We start from the raw sequence: 15,646 nt of genomic DNA on the forward strand, positions 1-15,646 counted from the left end.
CCCGTCTTCGTCTTCGTCCCCGTCTTCATCTGTCTTCATCTGTCGGGCTCACCGTGTCTCGCGTATTTATTCACTTCAGTTCACTGGAGGTGAACGACTTCACGGCCATTGCCTCTTCTGTCACGTTGAAAAGCTTCTCGAAGAATCTTCTTAACGTCGGTCATTGGCTCTTGGAATGTAGGCGGGGGCCTCTGATCGCATGTGACGACTGAGAAACACGTGAGCCGGTCATTGCCTCTTCCGTCACGTTGAAAAGCTTCTCGAAGAATCTTCTTGACGTCGGTCATTGGCTCTTGGAATGTAGGCGAGGGCCTTTGCTCACATGCGACAACTGAGAAACATGTGAGCCGGTCGGGCGATGCCCTGACGGCTGAATCGACAGCGCCCGCTTATGTGGAACTCGCTGACTTCACGGTCATTGTCTCTTCTGTTCTGCTGTTCTGCCCACTGAATGCGAGTATGTAACTCTCTAAACTAAACGAAGTTTTCCATTTATATTGTAATTTCTAGTTCACTTTGATTTCACTAATTTATTAACTTAAGTAACACTCAACATTCCTCCACCCTTCGGAGAAATTCGCCCTCGAATTTACCACTCAACATTCCTCCACTCTTCACACGGAAAAAGCACAAGCACTGGAAACTCTCGACTTAGAAGATTACACACGCTTCACATTAAGTATGTGGAAAATACTTTATCACTTTACAAAAGCACTGTACGGTCAGGAATCACATAGTTCTTACATAAATGGTTGTAATAAGTGTAACAAATCTTGATGACAATGAATAAACAAAAAATAGATTTTGCACTTAGAAAATTAAAGAGCAACAGCTGTTTATCTACCCTATACTAATGCAAGAATATCTATTCTGCAGTATTGTTTATGTTAACAAGAGACTGTTTAATAAAGAATGAAGTACAATAAACAAAATTAATACACTAATGCTCAAAAGTAACTGCTGAAGTACACCAGTTAAGAGTGTGGTATCCAGTTAACAGGGATTTGATGAAGTGGTTTATTATTATTTGGCTTATTTTTTCGTCTTAAATAAAAGAAAACTGTACAAAGCAGAAACACCAACACAAAGGTTTCAGATATACCCGTTCCTAGCATTATAATTTGAGTTTCGTGTTCACCTTTTAATTTTAAGACATGTTGCATCATAACATTGGCATCAATTTTGCCTTGCTGTGAGTTTATGACTTCAGAAGGGAACTGTCAAGGGAGTCATTGAGGTAGGATAGGTTTTGTGTAGGAAATGCTTGCATGGCGTTTTCTGAAAAAAGCAAACATGGTTATAGACCTACGAACCTAGTAAAAACAAAAATAAAGAACAGAAGGAATACATTGTTAACTACAAGATCTACATGTTTCTACGTTCAACTTTTCTTTCTTAAAAAATAAACCATTATAATTTATTAATTATTTACATTTGTATACTGTCCACAGTCTACTAAGATTCAACTAGGACATTCGCACCCTTGAACGAAGATTGTATGGTGCCATGTCTATATGTTGTGCTGGCGTGGCCACTCTTTTTCCTTTACGGGAACTTCCTCCACCCTTCGGAAAAGCAGACACTATTGTTGAAGGAATTACATCTGGAGCGCCCTTAAAAGGTTTTAAACGACTTGCATGGACAATGGTAGTTCGGGTGGGCAGTTGCAATTTAACGTTGACTGGTGACGTGATCTCAATAATTTGATAAGGACCTCTGTAGTTTGTTACAAATTTCTTCGTTTTTCCTTTCGCTATGTAAGGAGTTGAAAGCATAACCCACTGACCGATTTTGTAATTTGGATATTTAGCTTGGGTATTACCTAATCTTTCCTGTCGTTCCAAAGCCTTTGTATTAGATTTTTGAACCTTTTTCCATATATCCTTCATCATTCGACTGAAATCTCTTACTGTTTCTCCGACTTTTCCGTTTTTCTGCTTGATTACATCAAAAGGGGACGGCATTTTTCTCCCATAGACCACTTCATAAGGTGACATGCCAGTTGCTTCATGCGTTTTGGCGTTGTATATCGACACGATTATTGGTAAATACGTATCCCAATTAGAATGTTGTTCGTTAATATAATAACTAAGCATCTTGCCAATTGTCCGATGAACTCTTTCTGTGCGCCCGTTGCACTGAGGGTGTAACGGAGTTGTGCGTAATTTGCGTATTTTTAATAAGTGGCATAGCTGTTTCATTAATTCAGACATAAAATTAGATCCCTGATCTGTGATAATAGCTTCAGGTACTCCAAATTTAAGTATCCAGTTGTTAACTAAAGCTTGGGCAACTGTATTTGCTTGCTGATCTGGGAGACTCTCCATAGCTAGATAGCGTGAAAAGTGATCGATAATTGTAAGAACATACTTATTACCAGCAGGTGTTTTATGAAATGGCCCGTAGAGATCCACTTCGCAGATTTGAAATGGACATGAAGCCTCGGGGAGCCTCTGTAAGGGTATTTTTGAACGAGAAAGTTCAGCTCGTTGTGCGCACGCAATGCAATTACGAACGTACTGCGCAACATCCTGCTTTCTGGTTTGCCACCAAAATCGCTCTGCTACACGTCTTTCGGTTGTCCGCTGTCCACCGTGTCCTGCAAGGATATGATCGTGGGCCTCTGCCATTATTTCTTGTCTAAGGTGTTGGGGAACAACAATTCGCGGTCCAAGTTTTGTTTTACGGCATAATACACCATCTTCAAAGCAAAATTGTTTTTGAGTTGCGTATTTTTTACATTCTGTATCCTCATCTTGTGCCTCTCTCCAGTCCTCAGTATCTCGGCCTGTTGCTTCCAAAAGTGCTATTTTCCGACTTAGGCAATCTGCATTCGTGTGTTTTTTGCCTAGTTTATGGATAACTTCGAAATCCATTTCGGAAAGACATAGGGCCCAACGGGTAAGACGACTAGATGGATCCTTTAATCCAAGCAACCATTTTAAAGCTGCGTGGTCTGTAATGACCTTGAATTTCCTACCATACAAGTAGCATTTAAAGTATTTGATACCATAAATAACACTTAACAATTCTTTCTCCGTTGTGGAATAATTTCTTTCTGCCGTTGTTAGTTGTCTCGAAGCGTAGGCTATGGGGTGTTCCGCGCCATTAGTATTCTGACTCAAAACAACTCCTACTGAATGACCACTTGCGTCACAGGATAAAATAAATTCTTTATTATAATCTGGGTAGGCTAATACAGGACTGTGTGTTAACTTATCTTTAAGGGTTTGAAATGCAGATTCACAATCTTCAGACCAATGAAATTTTACACCCTTTTTCAATAATTGGGTTAAGGGTCGGGCAATTTCAGCAAAATTTTGAATATATTTTCGGTAATACGATGCGAGACCAATGAAACTTTGTACTTCCTTAACGCGTTGTGGTGTTGGGAAGACCTTAACTGCCGAAATTAATCGAGGATCTCCGGATCTCCGGGCGGGGACTACTCAAGAGGATGTCGTTATCAGGAGAAAGAAAACTGGCGTTCTACGGATCGGAGCGTGGAATGTCAGATCCCTTAATCGGGCAGGTAGGTTAGAAAATTTAAAAAGGGAAATGGATAGATTGAAGTTAGATATAGTGGGAATTAGTGAAGTTCGGTGGCAGGAGGAACAAGACTTCTGGTCAGGTGACTACAGGGTTATAAACACAAAATCAAATAGGGGTAATGCAGGAGTAGGTTTAATAATGAATAGGAAAATAGGAATGCGGGTAAGCTACTACAAACAGCATAGTGAACGCATTATTGTGGCCAAAATAGATACGAAGCCCACGCCTACTACAGTAGTACAAGTTTATATGCCAACTAGCTCTGCAGATGACGAAGAAATTGAAGAAATGTATGATGAAATAAAAGAAATTATTCAGATTGTGAAGGGAGACGAAAATTTAATAGTCATGGGTGACTGGAATTCGAGTGTAGGAAAAGGGAGAGAAGGAAACATAGTAGGTGAATATGGATTGGGGGACAGAAATGAAAGAGGAAGCCGCCTGGTAGAATTTTGCACAGAGCACAACATAATAATAACTAACACTTGGTTTAAGAATCATGAAAGAAGGTTGTATACATGGAAGAACCCTGGAGATACTAAAAGGTATCAGATAGATTATATAATGGTAAGACAGAGATTTAGGAACCAGGTTCTAAATTGTAAGACATTTCCAGGGGCAGATGTGGACTCTGACCACAATCTATTGGTTATGACCTGTAGATTAAAACTGAAGAAACTGCAAAAAGGTGGGAATTTAAGGAGATGGGACCTGGATAAACTAAAAGGACCAGAGGTTTTACAGAGATTGAGGGAGAGCATAAGGGAGCAATTGACAGGAATGGGGGAAAGGAATACAGTAGAAGAAGAATGGGTAGCTTTGAGGGATGAAGTAGTGAAGGCACCAGAGGATCAAGTAGGTAAAAAGACGAGGGCTAGTAGAAATCCTTGGGTAACAGAAGAAATATTGAATTTAATTGATGAAAGGAGAAAATATAAAAATGCAGTAAGTGAAACAGGCAAAAAGGAATACAAACGTCTCAAAAATGAGATCGACAGGAAGTGCAAAATGGCTAAGCAGGGATGGCTAGAGGACAAATGTAAAGATGTAGAGGCCTATCTCACTAGGGGTAAGATAGATACCGCCTACAGGAAAATTAAAGAGACCTTTGGAGATAAGAGACCGACTTGTATGAATATCAAGAGCTCAGATGGAAACCCAGTTCTAAGCAAAGAAGGGAAAGCAGAAAGATGGAAGGAGTATATAGAGGGTCTATACAAGGGCGATGTACTTGAGGACAATATTATGGAAATGGAAGAGGATGTAGATGAAGATGAAATGGGAGATATGATACTGCGTGAAGAGTTTGACAGAGCACTGAAAGACCTGAGTCGAAACAAGGCCCCCGGAGTAGACAATATTCCATTGGAACTACTGACGGCCGTGGGAGAGCCAGTCCTGACAAAACTCTACCATCTGGTGAGCAAGATGTATGAAACAGGCGAAATGCCCTCAGACTTCAAGAAGAATATAATTATTCCAATCCCAAAGAAAGCAGGTGTTGACAGATGTGAAAATTACCGAACTATCAGCTTAATAAGTCACAGCTGCAAAATACTAACACGAATTCTTTACAGACGAATGGAAAAACTAGTAGAAGCCAACCTCGGGGAAGATCAGTTTGGATTCCATAGAAACACTGGAACACGTGAGGCAATACTGACCTTACGACTTATCTTAGAAGAAAGATTAAGGAAAGGCAAACCTACGTTTCTAGCATTTGTAGACTTAGAGAAAGCTTTTGACAATGTTGACTGGAATACTCTCTTTCAAATGCTAAAGGTGGCAGGGGTAAAATACAGGGAGCGAAAGGCTATTTACAATTTGTACAGAAACCAGATGGCAGTTATAAGAGTCGAGGGACATGAAAGGGAAGCAGTGGTTGGGAAGGGAGTAAGACAGGGTGGTAGCCTCTCCCCGATGTTGTTCAATCTGTATATTGAGCAAGCAGTAAAGGAAACAAAAGAAAAATTCGGAGTAGGTATTAAAATTCATGGAGAAGAAATAAAAACCTTGAGGTTCGCCGATGACATTGTAATTCTGTCAGAGACAGCAAAGGACTTGGAAGAGCAGTTGAATGGAATGGACAGTGTCTTGAAAGGAGGATATAAGATGAACATCAACAAAAGCAAAACAAGGATAATGGAATGTAGTCTAATTAAGTCAGGTGATGCTGAGGGAATTATATTAGGAAATGAGGCACTTAAAGTAGTAAAGGAGTTTTGCTATTTGGGGAGCAAAATAACTGATGATGGTCGAAGTAGAGAGGATATAAAATGTAGGCTGGCAATGGCAAGGAAAGCGTTTCTGAAGAAGAGAAATTTGTTAACATCCAGTATAGATTTAAGTGTCAGGAAGTCATTTCTGAAAGTATTCGTATGGAGTGTAGCCATGTATGGAAGTGAAACATGGACGATAAATAGTTTGGACAAGAAGAGAATAGAAGCTTTCGAAATGTGGTGCTACAGAAGAATGCTGAAGATTAGATGGGTAGATCACATAACTAATGAGGAAGTATTGAATAGGATTGGGGAGAAGAGAAGTTTGTGGCACAACTTGACCAGAAGAAGGGATCGGTTGGTAGGACATGTTCTGAGGCATCAAGGGATCACCAATTTAGTATTGGAGGGCAGCGTGGAGGGTAAAAATCGTAGAGGGAGACCAAGAGATGAATACACTAAGCAGATTCAGAAGGATGTAGGTTGCAGTAGGTACTGGGAGATGAAAAAGCTTGCACAGGATAGAGTAGCATGGAGAGCTGCATCAAACCAGTCTCAGGACTGAAGACCACAACAACAACAACTGTTTTAATTCCTTTTTCACTAATGACATGCCCTAGGTATGTAACCTCTGTCAATGCAAAAGTACATTTTTCCATATTTAATGTTAATTTAGCTTTTCTAAGTCTCTGAAAAACATTACGCAGACGCACAGCATGTTCATTAATGTCTCTGGAGAATACAATAATATCGTCTAGATATACACAACATTGCTGAGTTTTGAGTCCTCGCAATACTCCATCGAGTAGTCTTTGAAAAGTTGCTGGTGCATTTTTCAAACCGAAAGGCATTCTTTTAAATTGCCAATGGCCTCCAGGGGTAGAAAATGCTGTTTTATGCCTATCTTCAGGTGCAACTTCCAATTGATGATATCCGCTGCGTAGATCGATTGTTGAAAAGTATTTACTGTTACCCAAACTGTCAATGATATCTGTAATGTTTGGAAGAGGATAAACATCTGAGATTGTTTGTTTGTTAAGGTGTCTGTAGTCACAACAGAATCTACATCGTTTCGTACCGTCGGGAGACTTCTTTGGAATAATTACAATATTTGAATTATAAGGCGAATCAGAATATTCTATAATTCTATCTTTTAGATGCTGTTCTATAAATTCATCCAGTACTGGCTGTAAGTGATGCGCAACTCTATAAGGCTTCCTATAAACTGGGGGGCTATTTCCTGTTGGGATCCTATGCTGTGTGATGTCTGTTGCTGGCAATGGACCTTCTGCATTAAATAAATCTTGGAACTCAACTAAAACTGCTTCTATCGTGTCTCTATCCTTTCCTTTCAAATGCTCAATCTTCTGGCGCAATGCGGTTTTATAGGCGTCTGGTTTCTGACCATCATTAATATCTGACCAAATGAAATCTTCTTCTTCAAAAGTACTGACTGTAGCCACTAATATTCCCTTATGCAACTCTTTGTCCTCCACTCCGAAATTGTCAATATGTACCGGTACTTTTCTTTCTCCCTCAACGTCTTGAACCCGTACAACACTCCTACGTACAAAACAATGTGATACATCTAATTCCTCATTTTCCTCTAAAGGCTCTATTAGACACACTGTATCTGTAGGTACTTCGTGGTCAACGGTCATCCAGAGAAGTTTTCCTGAGCCAGATGGTATCTGATCCCGCGAATCAACCTTCAAGGACGTTGCACGCAGTATAGCTGATTTCGCCTTCCGGTTGGGGAAATCTTGCGGCAGAGGGCCCTTTGCAGCGGTGTCACCTAGCTGAAACACTATTCCGCTAAGTTCTACAGTTTGCTGTCTGAGGTCGATTTTAGCGTGATGTTTATTCAGGAAATCCAACCCTAGGATCGCGTCGTACCCGTCAGTTACCTTTGTTACCACTTCTACATCTTCCTGAAATTGTACACCGTGAATATAGAAAATCAGTGATGTACATCCTAATGACTTCACTGTACCTCCTCCTACTCCACTCAATCTATACCTTGGAGGGTCATATTTCTTTTCTCCAATACATTTATTACTTACTATTGATACGTTTGCGCCTGTATCCACCAGTATCCTTGCCTCTTTATCCTGTATGGTAGCAGATAACCAGCATTCCGCCTTCACATTCGCCTTAATGGCATGAAATTTTATTGGGAACGCCTGGTGTCGGCTCCGACATTCCCGTTTGAGTTTAACTGATTTCTATTTCCAAAAACTTTCTTAGACCTGCATTCCTTGAATGTGTGACCTATTCTTTGACAATTAGTGCATTGAGGTTGTCTGCAGTTTTTTGCTATATGTCCCTGTCGATCGCACCTAAAACATCGTACTCCTGCTGAAAATATATTTCGCTTCTCCTTGTATCTGGTGGCAATGTCAATTTCTTCAAAAGCTGTCGCCACAGATACAGCTTCTGCTAAATTTTTTGGAAACTCTGCCCTGACACGACGGGACGTTTCAGGAGGTAACCCACGTAAAAATGTATCCAGAGCTCTATTTTCTGCCTCTTGTAAAATAACTTTATTTGCTTCATCACTAGTTGTCAACTGATAGGTGTTAATACAGGGTGAGGCAGTGAAACGGCACGATTTTGTAAAACCACCAAAGATTTATTTACAAGTAAAATCATAATAGTTGAACATGGATCTCAAGTACAAGAGTGGAAATTAAAGATTTAACTTAAAAACAATCATTTTTTAAATATGGTGTCAGTGAGGTGTCGTCCTTGGTTTTGCACACATTGTCTAAGCCTGAGATGAAATTGTCCCATGACGTTTCGTAGCATCTGTACTGGAATGTTGTTAATTTCCTGTCGAATTCGCTCCTTCAGGTCTTCTTTTGTTCTTGGTGGATTTTCCTGGAAGACTTTGCACTTGAGGTAGCCCCAAAGAAAAAAGTCTGGTGCCGTCAGATCTGGTGAACGGGCAGGCCAGGGGAAATCGCCATTCCTGCTGATTAGACGTCGTGGAAATGCAAGTCTGAGCAATTCCATTGAGACATTAGCAGTATGGCTTGTTGCACCATCTTGCTGGAAGAGTGTTTCACCATCTGGATCATGTCGATCAATTCCAGGCAGACCAAAAATGGTCAACATGTCAGCATAACGTCCAGAGGTTACCGTCACTGTGTTGCCATCTTCATCTTCAAAAAAATAGGGCCCCACGATTCCACGAGATGACATTGCGCACCAGACTGTTACTTTTTCAGAATGGAGAGGTTTTTCATGAAGTTCGTGCGGGTTATCTGAGGACCAATATCTGAAGTTTTGCTTATTTATGTACCCACTAAGATGAAAGTGGGCTTCATCACTCATCCATAAGTTATGCACTCTTTCTTCATTTCGTTCAATAACGTTAAGCATTGACTGGCAAAAGCGTATACGGTTATTGTAGTCATTAGGTTTAAGGGCTTGCACTACCTGAATTTTGTATGGATGATAGTGAAGGTCACTCTTCAAAATCCGTCTTACTGATCGATTGCTGAGACCAAGTTCTGCGCTGTGCCGTCTCGCGGATTTTCGCGGACTTCGTCCCAACGCTTCGCGCACACGATTAATGTTCTCGGGTGTCCGGATTGTTTTTGTGCTGCCGCCTCTTTTCTTTGTTGTGCTAGCAGTAGCTTCAAAGGTTTTAACCCAAAGGAGAATGGCTTTCCTTGATGGCACGGGAGCCCGTGGCGGCAGGTTGAATTCACGACGAAAGGCGCGTTGAGCACCAACCACACTATCCGCGTTTTTGTAATATGCCTTTACGGCATATGCACGTTGCGCACTCGACCAACGCTCCATGGCTACTGAAACTTCCACCACTCTAGACGCCCAAGGTCACTTCCCCCACTCTCGCAACCCCCTCCGCGCCCGACAACCACTATCGAAATCGTGCCGTTTCACTGCCTCACCCTGTATTAACTTTTCTAATCCTATCTACAAAGCTTTCTAACGACTCGTTTTGCCTCTGAGTGATAGTGTTTAACTGTTCCCTATAAAATCTACAGCTGTTCTGTTTTTGAAAACGTTTAAGCAATCCTTTTTTCAATTCCTCAAATGTTGGAGCATTCCGTAATTCTTCATGGTATAAGACGTGTGCTTTAGCCTCTCCTGTCAATCTTAACTTTGTCATTTGTAAGAGCTGTTCATCTGACCATGATCCTAACTTTGCAGCTGCTACTAAATCATCAAAAAAGGCTGTTATGTCCTCGCCAGGTTTACCTGAAAAAGGAGTTACTAAGGCTGCTGCTGAGGAATCTACGGTGGGAGGGATTGAACTGGTTTTCCTAACCTCACTCAACTGTTTAAATAATGCATTGTTATCGTTTTTAAGCTCTGCTATCTGATTAACTAAGATCTGAATAGCTTCATCAGTAGAAACCGCTTGTGGTGCTGACTCTGACTTTGTACGATTTCGTGTCATCATTTTACAAACTGTTAGTTACACAATCTTCCTATACTGAATTTAAAAGATGTTTAAATATTTCATGAGAGAAAACACACTTCTAAATAAAGAAAATATTACGATTGCTATGCAAACCTCTATCCCTTCACACATTAAAAAATACTAACTGTGGACCTTTAGTGACTGTCATTCACACCTCATATTGAGCCAAGGGTTTTTTCTCTGACACCAAATGTAACAACTAAAACGGCTTTTGACACCAAATGTAACAGTTGTGTTACTAAATGTGACACTTCTGTCACTCAATGTAACTGTGTTTTCTCTTTTGATGCTGTCAATTGTCAGGATAAGCATTCTAAAGCATTCTGTCAGGGTGAAAATATTAAATAAATTAACTTTTCTCTCTTAACAACATGTGGGCAGGGTGGGTTCTTCCTTGGCTCGGGTATGAGGTCGAATGAAACATCATTTTTACATAAGATAACTTTTATTGAAGATTTATACAAATGTATCTTACGGGATGTTCTGGTTCGGAGAGCGGCGGCTGTGTCGTTTGTGAAGTCTTCTGCTGCGGCAACGGCAGTGGCGGCGGAGGCGGCGTCTGATTACGCATAGCGGTGTGAATCTCGTGTCGCCGTCTCGTCCAGCTGACGGGAGACGCGCAGCGCGAGGTGGCCGGTTTAATTATTGCGAGCGAAGTAGTGCATCGGATGATACTTTGGGTGTGGCGTCCCAGTGTTTCTCTTCTCTAAGCGGCCGCGTGTGTTGTGCGTCGGCCAGCGGAGCGGTGCGGCGGGGGAAGGCCGGTGTCGCGGACTCGAACCACGGACTCCCACTTGCCAGTCTTTGGCTGTCAGATCTTCATCCCAGCTCACAGGTGACTGCTGATGTGAGGCCGTCTCCTTCCCGTCCTCACAAGTCACCCGGGTACGTAAAAATCAGACTTCAAATACCTTTTAACTTCTGTCTTCTGGCGCCGCGGCTGCTACTTGCTATTCCATTACAGCGGCGGACTTGGTGCGTCTCTGCATGATGCAGTCTCTTCTTGCATGACGGTCTTCAGCACCGAAACTGACTGAAAACTACTGCTACTCTTCTTTTCTTCCTTCGTCTCTTGTCTTCGTCTCCGTCCCCGTCTCCGTCTTCGTCTTCATCCCCGTCTTCATCTGTCTTCATCTGTCGGGCCCACCGCGTCTCGCGTATTTATTCACTTCAGTTCACTGGAGGTGAACGACTTCACGGCCATTGCCTCTTCTGTCACGTTGAAAAGCTTCTCGAAGAATCTTCTTAACGTCGGTCATTGGCTCTTGGAATGTAGGCGGGGGCCTCTGATCGCATGTGACGACTGAGAAACACGTGAGCCGGTCATTGCCTCTTCCGTCACGTTGAAAAGCTTCTCGAAGAATCTTCTTGACGTCGGTCATTGGCTCTTGGAATGTAGGAGAGGGCCTTTGCTAACATGCGACAACTGAGAAACACGTGAGCCGGTCGGGCGATGCCCTGACGGCTGAATCGACAGCACCCGCTTATGTGGAACTCGCTGACTTCACGGTCATTGTCTCTTCTGTTCTGCTGTTCTGCCCACTGAATGCGAGTATGTAACTCTCTAAACTAAACGAAGTTTTCCATTTATATTGTAATTTCTAGTTCACTTTGATTTCACTAATTTATTTACTTAAGTACCACTCAACATTCCTTACTAAGTTCGAACAGCAGACGTCACTCAGTCCCGCGTAAGTGTCGGCAGCCGCCAACCGGGAAGCGTAAACATTTCAACACCTCAGTACTGTTAAGACAGACTGCGAACAACTCAGCAGATAACGGCTAGAACAATGCACACCGAACCGCCTTCGTTAGTCCCGTAGCATTACTGCTTAGGTAAACTCACGCTAGACATTGTTACGTTCAATCTAGTATCTCTTACGTGAAGACCCTGTAACGAATTCTCTCGGCAAACATAGCAGAACTGAAGACCGGAGACGGTTACGGAAGAGCAGAATCAATTAGATCATTATGTTGCCGAGGAGAGGCTCTGCTCTGCTACATAATTAATAAATACTCCAACATCACTACCTTTGGCCGCTCGATCAGTACGATAGATGGCGTTCATGTTGTTCGCACTCGATTCTCTGGATAAGGTGTCATAACATCTTCTGCGTGAAATGGTTTAGTGTTTACGATATTGCATCGTAATTCTGAATAACAAAGGCACTGCAATACAGTAGTTACCTGTCGATGCTGGGCGAGTGACTTTCAGTTGTGTGTATCCCCATAAAGGACAGACATTTTAATTCAATGTACGAATGCAGCTTATAGACACACGGTTGAAGACATAGAGAAGTTTGGGTCTGACCTCACAAGGGGAGGTCGCCAATCGGGACTCGCTGATTTCGCCCAAATTGCGTGTGTAGAAGGATGTCGGTCTCCACGTCACGTGCCTTAAATATTTCGCCTGAGTGGGCCTTAGGAAAGGAGAAAATGCTCTCGAAAGTTTTTCCGATGGCAGTATATGCCTTATTCAGCGCTCTGCTCGCTGTTAACGGCGTAGCGTAATGGTCAAGGCATTGCTTGCGAAATGTGTGTCCTGAGATTAATGCCAGGGGCTTCCTAATTTTTTTCTGTTTTTTCTCATTGTTATTTTACTTCGTTTCTTCAGATTGTTCAACTATTTACCGTAGAATTTAAATACATTCAAGCTTTCGAATCAAATATAAAACATTCATATCGTAAGTGACGTGGTCAGTCCTGAGACTGGTTTGATGCAGCTCTCCATGCTACTCTATCCTGTGCAAGCTTCTTCATCTCCCAGTACCTACTGCAACCTACATCCTTCTGAATCTGCTTAGTGCATTCATCTCTTGGCCTCCCTCTACGATTTTTGCCCTCCGCGCTGCCCTCCAATGCTAAATTTGGGATCCCTTGATGCCTCAGAACATGTCGTACTAACCGGTCCCTTCTTGGTTAGGTTAGAAAATAAAATATTCTAATTACGTATATAACGCTAACAGACGTTACCCTAGCTGACCGCTGGGATCGCTGCCGTCGCGTCAGCTATCAGGCGGTAGTGGATCTCTCACCGGTGAGTGTCGCGACTGTACATGTTAGACTGTGCTTCTATTGTCAGTTCGCAACGATTCGTGGGGCTATGAGTATCGTCACGCCAAAATCAAACAAGACAACCCAACAAAAAGTGACTGATAATCTCGAAACGTTTGATGAAGATTTCAAAGCAAAAGTCATCAGTTCTCTTTCCCACGTTTTTTCAATTTATAAAGAAAAAGGGATGATCACTGACAATCCACCTACGTCCTTCAGTGCTACAGTGCTACAGTGCTACAGTAATTGCAGAGGCAGTTATCGACGTTATGAATACGCAATTCATAGAGCACGTCGAAGATCTGATACTATGCACAGAGTCTGATGAAGAAAATATTTATGAAGAGGTAAAGGGAACATCTAATTTTCTCTCTCTCTCTCTCTCTCTCTCTCTCTCTCTCTCTCTCTCACACACACACACACACACACACACGCGCGCACGCACACACACGCGAGCACGCACGAGCGCGTTTATCATATGCAGTCTCTTTTTACCTGTCACAGGTGACTTCTTCAAGTATAGATGAGGATTATACTCCTGAAGATTTCTCCACGAGTTCCTCACGTACATCAGCAACATTGGCTGACAAGAAGGAGGTCCTCGAATTTGCTGACGCTCATCCGAAATGGAAATTTGCAACATTGCAGTCTAGATTCCCAATCCTGAAGAGAAGGGATTATCTTAAAATTTGGAGGAAAGAAGTACACCAAGGTGGCACCAGACTTGAAAAGCTGTCCTTAATTGACTCGGAAACATGGGAAAAATTTCATGATGCATGACGCTGCTGTGAACAGGTGACGGCTAGAACCCCACAGCAAAGGGCAATGAACGCTCCATTTCCGTATTTGTCGGAGAGTTTTCACTTCCGTGCTTCTAATAGTTGGGCAAAATCTTTGAAGAAAAAATATTCGATAACGCAGCGAAAAATCACGAAATTCGTCACCAAAAATGATGTCGCAACTTTGGACGAAACAGTGGCAACAGCAGAGAAATTTCGTATGCAGATGAGACATTTAATGCCATATTTCAACACTGACTATATAATTAACACCGACCAGACCGGCTGCCAGTATGAATCAACGTACTACAGGTCTCTGGATGTCAAAAGTGCAAAGACTTCAAAAATGGTTCAAATGGCTCTGAGCAATATGGGACTTAACTTCTGAGGTCATCAGTCCCCTAGAACTTAGAACTACTTAAACCTAACTAACCTAAGGACATCACACACATCCATGCCCGAGGCAGGATTCGAACCTGCGACCGTAGCGGTCACGCGGTTCCAGACTGTAGCGCCTAGAACCGCTCGGTCACCCCGGCTGGCTGAAAAGACAGTTATGGTGAAGAAACTCAATCTATCGAAGACCACCCACTCTTACACAGCACAGCACAGTACTGTTTAATCGCGTCAGGGAAACTTTTACCCCTTGTGTTTTTGTGTTTGCAAGAGCCTCCGAATAAATTCGGTCCTCCGGTTGCCGCCACTGTCATAAAATTAGAAGACGAGTACGAAAATGTTGTCGTTACTTGTTCCATGTCAGGGAAACTAACAAAAGAGCTTTATGCAACATTCTTGGAAACAACATTGAAGCCATACGTCGCAGACAATAAATTTCTTCCGTTGGTGGATTCTTGGAGCGGCCAAACAGATTCAACATTGTATGATGAGATATTTACGAATGAGCTAGGCGAGACAATGTGTACCATGAAGGTCATTCCACCAAAATGTAAACCGCTGGTTCAACCGTGTGATGTATATTTCTATCGCCAAGTCAAAATTCTAATTAAAAGACTACAAAGTGTCCCTGAATTGCTCCGACAACAGCGAGAAATATCACCAAGGGAAGATGCAATTAAAATACATTCGATCGTGCAGCATCAATTCAGTGCTCCTGCGTTCACCCCTATGATCCAGTACGCTTAGTTTGCATCCAAACTGATGGCGGACAAACAGTCGTTTCAAAATTCGAATGAAGTGTGCTTTCCAATGACGCGTATTTCGGCAAAATGTTGCTGCTCAATGCCTTCATAAAATGTGTCTGGTGTGAAACATATATATGTTTCACATGTTTCTATGGTAGATGCTACCATAAAAATTGCAAGCCTTCTACTGTGATAATGAATAAAAAGTAGCGCACTTAACCACAAGAATCTTTGGAAACTTTATTTTCATTAACCCTTTCGCCTAATTATATTAATATACTGCTTGAATGTGTTTAATTTCTACGGTAAATATTGAACAATCGGAAGACACAAAGTAAAATAAACATAAGAAAAAACTGAAAAATATCAGGAAGTCCCAGGTCACCTGTTCCGTAGGCAACCCCCTTGACCATCACGCTACCCCGTTAACGACGAGCAGAGCGC

The sequence above is a fragment of the Schistocerca serialis genome, chromosome 7 (assembly GCF_023864345.2).
Source record: "Schistocerca serialis cubense isolate TAMUIC-IGC-003099 chromosome 7, iqSchSeri2.2, whole genome shotgun sequence".
Lineage (NCBI taxonomy): Eukaryota > Metazoa > Arthropoda > Insecta > Orthoptera > Acrididae > Schistocerca > Schistocerca serialis.